Source organism: Triticum dicoccoides, chromosome 1A (genome assembly GCF_002162155.2).
Source record: "Triticum dicoccoides isolate Atlit2015 ecotype Zavitan chromosome 1A, WEW_v2.0, whole genome shotgun sequence".
In the NCBI taxonomy this organism is placed as follows: Eukaryota; Viridiplantae; Streptophyta; class Magnoliopsida; order Poales; family Poaceae; genus Triticum; species Triticum dicoccoides.
In genome coordinates, this window is record NC_041380.1 from 177,616,245 (window position 1) to 177,625,633 (window position 9,389).

Here is a 9,389-nt window from a genome sequence, read left to right on the forward strand (position 1 = left end):
GGAAGCCCCTAGTGCGGTTGAAGCCGTGTCTTGGGGCGTGCCGTAGTCGTGCCCCCCTCCCCACCTGTGCCCATGGTATTTTTAATGCGTAATTATGTATGTGTGGCACGGATTTTGCCGTTTGGCTGGGACCGGGGTGGGGGCCGCATTGCTATGCGAGCTCGAAACATGCCAGGCGGTCCAGTTGCCGATTACTCCGGGCACGCTTGAAGGTGTCCGGGTCCTTAATCGCCGAACTAGTGGATTGCCTTAAGAGGCTACTTTGCGCTTCTGCTGCGAGGGCCGCATTTGCTCCTCCGTGCGGAGAGAGCGCTCTGTGTTTCCATTGACTGTTATGACCCCCCGAGGTCCTGGCATCTTGAGCTTGAGATATGCATAATGCGGTACTGCATTGAATCTCGCGAATGCGGTTCGCCCGAGCAGTGCATGGTAGCCACTGCGGAATGGGACTATGTCGAAGATTAACTCTTCGCTTCGGAAGTTATCCGGGGATCCGAAGACCACTTCCAGTGTGACTGAGCCTGTGCAATGGGACTCTACACCTGGTATGACACCTTTAAAGGTCGTTTTTATGGGTTTGATCCTTGAGGGGTCTATACCCATTTTGCGCACTATGTCCTGATAAAGCAGGTTCAGGCTGCTGCCGCCGTCCATTAGGACTCGAGTGAGGTGAAATCCGTCAATGATTGGGTCTAGGACCAGTGCGGCGAATCCTCCATGACGGATACTAGTGGGGTAGTCCCTGCGATCGAAGGTGATCGGACAGGAGGACCATGGGTTGAACTTTGGGGCGAGTGGCTCCAATGCATATACGTCCCTGAGTGCATGCTTCTGCTCCCTCTTAGGGATGTGGGTTGCGTATATCATGTTCATCGTCCGCACTTGTGGGGGGAACCTCTTCTGTCCTCCGGTGTTCGGCTGCCGGGGCTCCTCCTCGTCATTGCTATGTGACCCCTTATCTTTGTTTTCGGCATTTAACTTGCCGGCCTGCTTGAATAGCCAACAATCCCTATTGGTGTGGTTGGCTGGCTTGTCGGGGGTGCCATGTATTTGGCACGAGCGATCGAGTATACGGTCCAAACTGGACGGGCCTAGAGTGCTTCTTTTGAATGGCTTTTTTCCGCTGACCGGGTTTAGAGCCATTGAATCCGGCATTGACTGCCGTATCCTTGGTATTGTCACTATTAATGCAGCGCTTATGTTTGTTGTGACGTGACCTGCCATTGCCATCCTTGGTATCCGAAGTACCATGGTTCTTTGATATGTTATTGCTGCGAGCCAGCCAGCTGTCTTCTCCCGCACAAAAGCGGGTCATCAGTGTCGTGAGGGCTGCCATAGATTTCGGCTTTTCCTGGCCAAGGTGTCGGGCGAGCCACTCGTCGCGGATGTTGTGCTTAAAAGCTGCTAGGGCCTCTGCATCCGGATAGTCGACGATTTGATTTTTCTTTGTTAGGAACCGTGTCTAGAATTGCCTGGCTGATTCCTCTGGCTGCTGAATTATGTGGCTCAAGTCATCGGCATCTGGGGGTCGCACGTAAGTGCCCTGGAAGTTGTAGAGGAATGCGGTTTCCAGATCCTCCCAACAACTAATGGACTCGGCTGGCAACCTATTGAGCCAATGCCGAGCTGGTCCTTTGAGCTTGAGTGGGAGGTATTTAATGGCGTGTAGATCATCACCGCGGGGCATGTGGATATGTAGGAGGAAATCCTCGATCCATACCGCAGGATCTGTTGTGCCGTCGTATGATTCTATATTTACGGGTTTGAAACCCTCTGGGATTTGGTGATCCATTACTTCGTCTGTGAAGCATAGGGGGTGTGCGGCGCCTCTGTACTGGGCTATGTCGCGATGCAGCTCGAATGAGTCCTGCCCGCTGTGTTCGGCCCGACCGGACTTACTTTTACTGTATCCGGTGTGACGATTATCGTCTCGCATAGTGGCGCGCCCTCGTGATCCGTAGATCGATCTTGCATGTTTTGCTTTGTCCTCCAATACGTCTCGCAGGTCTGGCGTATTTCCCCATGCCTTTTTATTTGAATGGCGTCAGGGTGCGGGCTGAGCTTTTGGCTGGAATGCCTCTCTGTCGCGGCCACGAGGTGGCCGATCAGCCGCGTCATACGCCGGGGATGTAGCTTTCGGTGGTTCCTCCTCCAGTCGGGGTAGCAACCTGCACTTTGGGTAACTCTTGGAGGGGCGTTCGAGTTTCTATTCCTCGGCCGTCAGGACTTCAATCCATCTGTCAGCTAGCAAATCTTGCTCAGTTTGAAGCTGCTGCTGCTTTTTCTTAAGGCTATTTGCCGTGGCTATAAGCTGACGCTTGAAGCGCTCTTGTTCGACGGGATCCTCTGGCACGACGAATTCGTCATCGTTGAGGCTTGCCTCGTCTTCGGAGGGAGGCATGTAATTATCATCCTCCGCCTCTCCATTTGCCGCTCTCTCAGGAGGGTTGGCTCCTCCATCCTCCTACTCTAAATCTTGCTGGAGGAGATTGTTGTTGTCTTCGGCACTGTCCGGAGTGCTATTATCTCCGGTGCCGGTATCACCACTTTTGCCTTGGCGGGACTTAGAGCGGCGCCGCTGACGCCGGTGCTTGGGTTGCTTTTTGGAGGGGTCATCCTCCGTTGTCTCGTCGCCATTGCCTTCTTTGGGTGTGTCCACCATGTATATAATGCATATGCGTGCTCCGGAAGGACAAGGATGATCAAGGCATCAACTTGGAAAACCAAGTATGCCGCTGGAAAGATGAGGTGATTTCGGTCGAAATCGATATAAGGATCACCGGGAACAGATGCACGGTTTGCAAAACAAGAATGACGCAAATCTGCGATTAACAACATGATAGCACTTAGAATGCAATAAGAAACTAAGCTACTGCACTCCAGCATAGCAACAAAGCATATGGCAGTGATGTACAAGAGATTCTTGACAAAACATGAACACTGAGCTACGGTAAAATCACACTAGAACAGGTTCTAACAAGCATGTCAAAAACAACATCAGGAAGAAATGTCAAGCAAACAACATGCTACAAGAACATATCATAGCAAACAAAGGCATGGCATGATTCTACTCAATGCATAGAACAAAAGTCCCTTACTGAAAAGAACCAAAAAGCAGAGTTTTATCAACAGTTTCCGACTTATGGCATAAACAGATTTATGATAGCAACTTTGCGAGCTCATGCCACTGACCACAAAGCATTAAATGACAACATAAGCATACCAACAACAAGATGACATGTTCATGAAGCTAACCATGGCAAGAGCAAGTTCATAGGATGCATGGATCACTAGCAACAACCATGGCAATATTGATTAACATGTTAACAATCTGCCAGGAACATCTTATAACAAAAGTAGAGTAAGAAAATTTCATGCTAGAGCACTCCATAATTTGAAACAGGGGCATTAATGGATAGATCATAACCACATGTTCAAAACATCCTCACTGAAGTATCCCAAAATAAGCATGGATCTCAATGTAGCATCAAGTTTACATGGCATCAAAATAACAGCAGGAAAAGACTTAGCAAAATCCTAAGTCCCTGAAAACAGCAACATCACGGTGCCTAGTTTGCATGCTTGTGCTAGTCACCACATAGATAAAAATACAAGGCTTGCATCTCTGTAAAGATGGAATGATGTAGTTCAAAACACATGTAGACCTCATGCTCAAAGGATGCACACATCAAATGCAATAAAAATGACAAATCACCATGAACTGGTAAGTACCAGTAGTTAACATTTTATAGCACTCTTGCAACAATGAAAATGGCATCATAGTTGCCAGTAACATGCATTGAAATGCTGCTAACATGAAGAGCTCAACGAGACGAACATTTTGACATGTCATATGCATGATTTGGATCAGCGAGCACGGAGTTGTGACATGATGAAAAGTGCATGAAAAAATCAGGGAGTTTTGGGACTTAGTGAAATTTCACCTCCGTGAAAGTCAACACCGGACGAGGTGGTTCCGGGACGCAGAGATACGGGATGAGGCGGGGCATTTGGATCGGGGACCGGTGGATCTGATCCACCCGGACCGGATCTCCTGCGAAAACTCCGGCGACATTGGCGAACTCCGGCGAGGAGGGACTCCGGCGAGGGAGGCACGAAGGACGACGGCGGCAGCGCGCGGCAGAGGCGGCGAGGCGTGGCGGCGGCGTAGGTGGGCATGGGTGGCGACCGGAGCGGGCGCGAGGCGGCGGCGTAGGTGGGCGTGGGCGGCGAGCGACGTCTCGGGCGCGCGGGCCAGGAGAGCCTCGCGCGGGCCTGGCGGGCCGACGGCGGTGGGAGAGGCCAGAGGCCATGTGGCGCGACGGGGTTGGCCCGAGGCGGCAGCTGGACGCGTCATACGCTAGCGGACATGTCCGGCGCGGAGGAAGACGGTGGAACTAGGGTTTGGCCTCGAGAATATCGGGTGGAGAGACATATTTATAGGTAGATGGAGGTAGGACTGTCCAAATGAGGTGAGGTTTTCGTCCACACGATCGTGATCCGATGGCGGAGAACGTGGAGATGGTTTAGATGGGTTATTGGGTTGTTTTGGAGGGATGTTGGGCTGCAACACCAAAGAGGCTTTTGCAGTTTCCCGGTTAACCGTTCGAGCATCAAACGGCCTCCAAATGGAATGAAATTTAATAGGTGGTCTACCGATGGTGTACCAAGGCCACTTGTCAAATCTTGGCTCATTTCGAGAATGTTTTACTCCCGCTCACGAAACGAGACAAGAGGGGTGCGCCGGTGCATGTGGGAGTGTCAAATTGCGAAAAGGGCAACGCGGAAAGTGCTCGGATGCATGAGACGAACATGAATGCAAATGCGATGCACATGATGACATGATATGAAATGCAAGACATGAGCAAAATGCAGAATGAAAGACAAAACGCAACCATGAAGGAATCTCATAACTTAAAGCCGAAAATGGCAAGATTCGGAGTTACAAATATGACAAGTTACATCCGGGGTGTTACAACACTCCACCACTACAAGAGGATCTCGTCCCGAGATCTAGGACTGAAAGAACTCCGGATATTCAGAACGGAGGTGATCCTCGCGTTCCCAGGTGGCTTCTCGGTCGGAATGGTGTGACCACTTCACTTTCAGGAATTTGATTGACTTGTTGCGAGTCTTGTGCTCGGTTTCTTCAAGAATAGCAACGATATGCTCATGATAAGACAGATCTTCTTGGAGATCAATCTCTTCGAAGTTGATGGTGCGCTTGGGGGTCTTGAAGCACTTGCGAAGCTGTGACACGTGAAACACATCCTGCACATTTGCGAAGTTGGGCGGAAGCTCAAGTTGATAGGCGAGGTCGCCTCTTTTGCCAATGATCTTGAAAGGACCCACGTATCTAGGGGCAAGCTTCCCTTTGATACCGAAGCGATGAGTGCCTTTCATTAGAGAGACACGGAGGTAGACATGGTCTCCGATCTCAAAAGCCAAGTCACGGTGCTTGCTGTCACAGTAACTCTTCTGGCGCGATTGCGCGGCTTTGATATTTTCATGGATGACTTTACACATTTCTTTAGCTTCTGTGATCAAGTCGTTGCTAAGAAGCTGGCGTACACCAGTCTCTGACTAATTGAGAGGAGTACGACACTTTCTGCCATAGAGAATTTCGAATGGGGCCTTGCCCAAACTCGCTTGGAATATGTTGTTGTAGGAGAACTCGGCATATGGAAGACAATCTTCCCACTTCATGCCGAAGGAAATGACACAAGCCCTGAGCATATCTTCAAGGATTTGATTGACTCGCTCGACTTGGCCACTAGTTTGAGGATGGAAAGCTGTGCTGAAGCGAATGTTGGTTCCCATGGCCTTATGGAAGGAGTCCCAGAACTTAGAAGTGAAAATGCTTCCGTGGTCTGAAGAGATCAATTGCGGAATACCGTGCAAGGAGACAATCTTGGAGGTGTATAGCTCTGCCTACTGAGCTGCTGTGATAGATTCTTTGATTGGAAGGAAATGAGCCACTTTTGTAAGCTTATCAATGACAACGAAAATAGCATCATTTCCGCGCTTGGACTTGGGAAATCAAGTAATGAAGTCCATTTTGATATGGTCAAACTTCCATTCTGGAATAGCAAGAGATTGGAGGAGACCAGCTAGTCGTTGGTGTTCTACTTTCACCCTTTTGCAGACATCACATTCATTCACGAATTGAGCGATCTCTCGCTTCATTCGAGTCCACCAATACAACTACTTGAGGTCATGGTACATCTTCGTACATCCAGGATGAATGGATAGAAGGGAATTGTGCGCCTCGTTTGTTATGACCTTCTTTAGATCACCTTTAGGGACCACAATCCGGTCCTCGAAGAATAGAGTGTCTTTGTCATCAATGCGATAGCACTTGTATTTGGGTTGTCTCTTGACAATCCCATGTTTCACCATCTTCACCATGGTATCCAGGAGTTGTGCCTCATGAATTTGATCTTCCAAAGTAGGATAGACTTGGAGGTTGGCAAGAAATCCTTGAGGAACAACTTGGAGGTTCAGTTTGCGGAAAGCTTCACAAAGATCTGGTTGGAAGGGCTTGAGAATCAAGCTGTTGCCGTAAGCCTTCCTGCTCAAAGCACCTGCAATGACATTGGCCTTTCCTGGAGTATATTCAATACTCGGATTGTATTTTTGAATCATTTCGACCCATCGAGTCTGCCTAAGGTTGAGGTTGGGTTGAGTGAAGATGTACTTGAGACTCTTATGATCTGTGAAGATGTCCACTTTCCTTCCCAACAAGAGATGTCTCCACGTTAATAATGCATGGACAACTGCCACCAACTCAAGATCGTGAGTGGGGTAGTTCCTTTCATTGGGCTTCAACTGACAAGAGGTATAAGCCACAACTTTATTCTCTTGCATTAACACAGCACCGAGACCTTGTAAGGAAGCATCACAGAAAACTTCGAATGCCTTGGATTCGTCAGGAGGAGTCAAGACAGGAGTTGTGACTAGCTTCTCTTTCAGGGTGTTGAAAGCAACGTCACACTCAGGCGTCCAGACATACTTGACATGCTTCTGGAGGAGGTTGGAAAGAGGCTTTGCAATCTTAGAGAAATTCTCAACGAATCTTCGGCAATAGCTTGCAAGCCCAAGAAAACTTCGGAGCTGTTTGACATTCTTAGGAGGTTCCCAGTTCACAATTGCAGACACCTTCTCGGGATTAACAGAGATGCCCTTGGCGGAGATGATATGACCAAGGTAGAGAACCTCGTCAAACCAAAACTCACACCTGGAAAACTTCGCATAGAATTGATGCTCTTTGAGCTTGTCGAGCACCAACCTCAAATGCTTGGCATGATCCTCCTAATTCTTGGAGAAGACCAAGATATCATCGAGATACACCAGGATGAAATCATTTGTGTAAGGGTTGAAGATGAAGTGCATCATGCGAGAGAACGTTGGAGGATCATTGACAAGGCCGAAAGACATGACAGTATATTCATAAGAACCATAGCTTGTTCTGAATGTTGTCTTGGGGATATCTTATTCACGAATGCGAATCTGATGATAACCCATATGGAGGTCAAGCCTGGAGAATACTTTAGCACCTTTAAGTTGCTCGAATAGCTCATTGATGTTGGGAAGTGGATACTTGTTCTTAATTGTCTTCTTGTTCAATGGACGGTAGTCAACGCAGAGTCGGTCCATTCCATCCTTCTTCCGGACAAAAAGAACACCACAACCCCATGGAGATGAACTCGGTCTGATCAGACCCATACGCTCTTGTTCATCGAGTTGTTTCTTCAATTCCTTCAACTCGTCTGGTCCAAGCTTGTAAGGACGCTTGCAAATGGGTTCCGTACCAGGCTCAAGATCTATAATGAATTCAACTGGCCGTTGAGGAGGCATTCCCGGAAGCTCTTCTGGAAAGACGTCTTGATATTCACAAACGACTAGAATCTGAGAGATGACATTCAACTCACCCTTCTCATTGAGAGAAAACAGTCAAATGGTTTCGTCCTAAGCGACATAGATGATCACTTTCTCAGAAGAGTGTGTCAATTGAATCTCTCTGGGAGCACAATCAAGCTGAGTCTTGTGCTTAGAAAGCCATTCCATGCCAAGAATTAGATCAATATCCAAGTCGCCAAGAACAATTGGGGAAGATAGAAATTTATAGTTGCCCATCTTGATAGACACATCGGGAGCTATCAAGCTAGAGCTCAAACGTTTACCCGGAGAAATGACAGCCATGGGTTTACCCAAAAGTGAAGAAGTGAAATCATGCTTGACAAAAAATGGTCTTGACATGAAACAATGTGATACACCAGTATCAAATAAGACTTTAGTAGGAATGGAGTTAACTGGAAGGTTACCCATGATCACATCTGAAGAATCCTCTGCCTGAGCTGGGTTCATCATGTTCACATTAGCATGCTTGGGATTATGCTTAACCACTGCATTGCTGGAAGATCTCACAGGAGGAGGTGGAAGGCGCCTTTGGTTGAAGCATTTGTTTGCATAGTGCCCTTTCTGCTGACACTTGTTGCAAGTAACCCGTGAGAGCGGACGATGATAAGGAGCACTTGACCTTGGAGTTTGAGACTAAGCTTTGTTCTAATAGACTGGGTTGGGTGGGTGGGAAGACCCATTGCCACCTTTGCTCTTCTGCTGGTAGGGCCGGCGAAATGGAGGAGGAGGCAACCAGAACTTCTGTTGCTTAGCTGCCACTTGCAATGAAGAAGAAGACTGAACTGCGCCCCTGACTCTCTTCTTAGAAGCCTCACACTTGAGCTGAGCAGCTTCTTGCTTTAGTGCCATGTTATAGAATTGATCAAACTTGGTCGGCTCAAGAAGCACGAGAGCTAACTGCAGATCTTCTCCGAGGCCACCTCTGAATTGATAGATCAAACTCTTTTCATTAGGAACGTCTTGCTTAGCGAAGCGAGCAAGTTTGATATTGTATTGGTACATGGACATGCTGCCTTGCTTGAGATTGCGGAACTCCTCATGCTTGCTCTCAGCAACACTTGGTGGGATGTGATGAGCTTTGAAGTCTCGGTGGAAATCATCCCGCGTAATCACACGACCTCCTCTGGAATCTCTGTATTGTTGATACCACTGAGCAGCTTGGTCCTTGAGTTGAAACGAAGAAAACTTGACAAAGTCCTCAGGTCAGACATTGCTACATTCAAAATGCTTGCAAATGTCCACGAGCCAATCATCGGCATCTGTGGCCTTGACACAGTTGCTAAAAGACTTCCGCTGGTTTGCGAGGAATTGGTTGAGGGTAGAAAACTGAGGCTGAGGTGGGTAGCAAACTGGCCAAGGCAAACTAACAAACGGTTGAGGGTAGCAAACTGACAGCGCAGGCGGCGGGCGGCAGCGTAGGTGGGCGTGGGCGGCGGCCGGAGCGGGCGCGAGGCGGCAACGCACGTGGG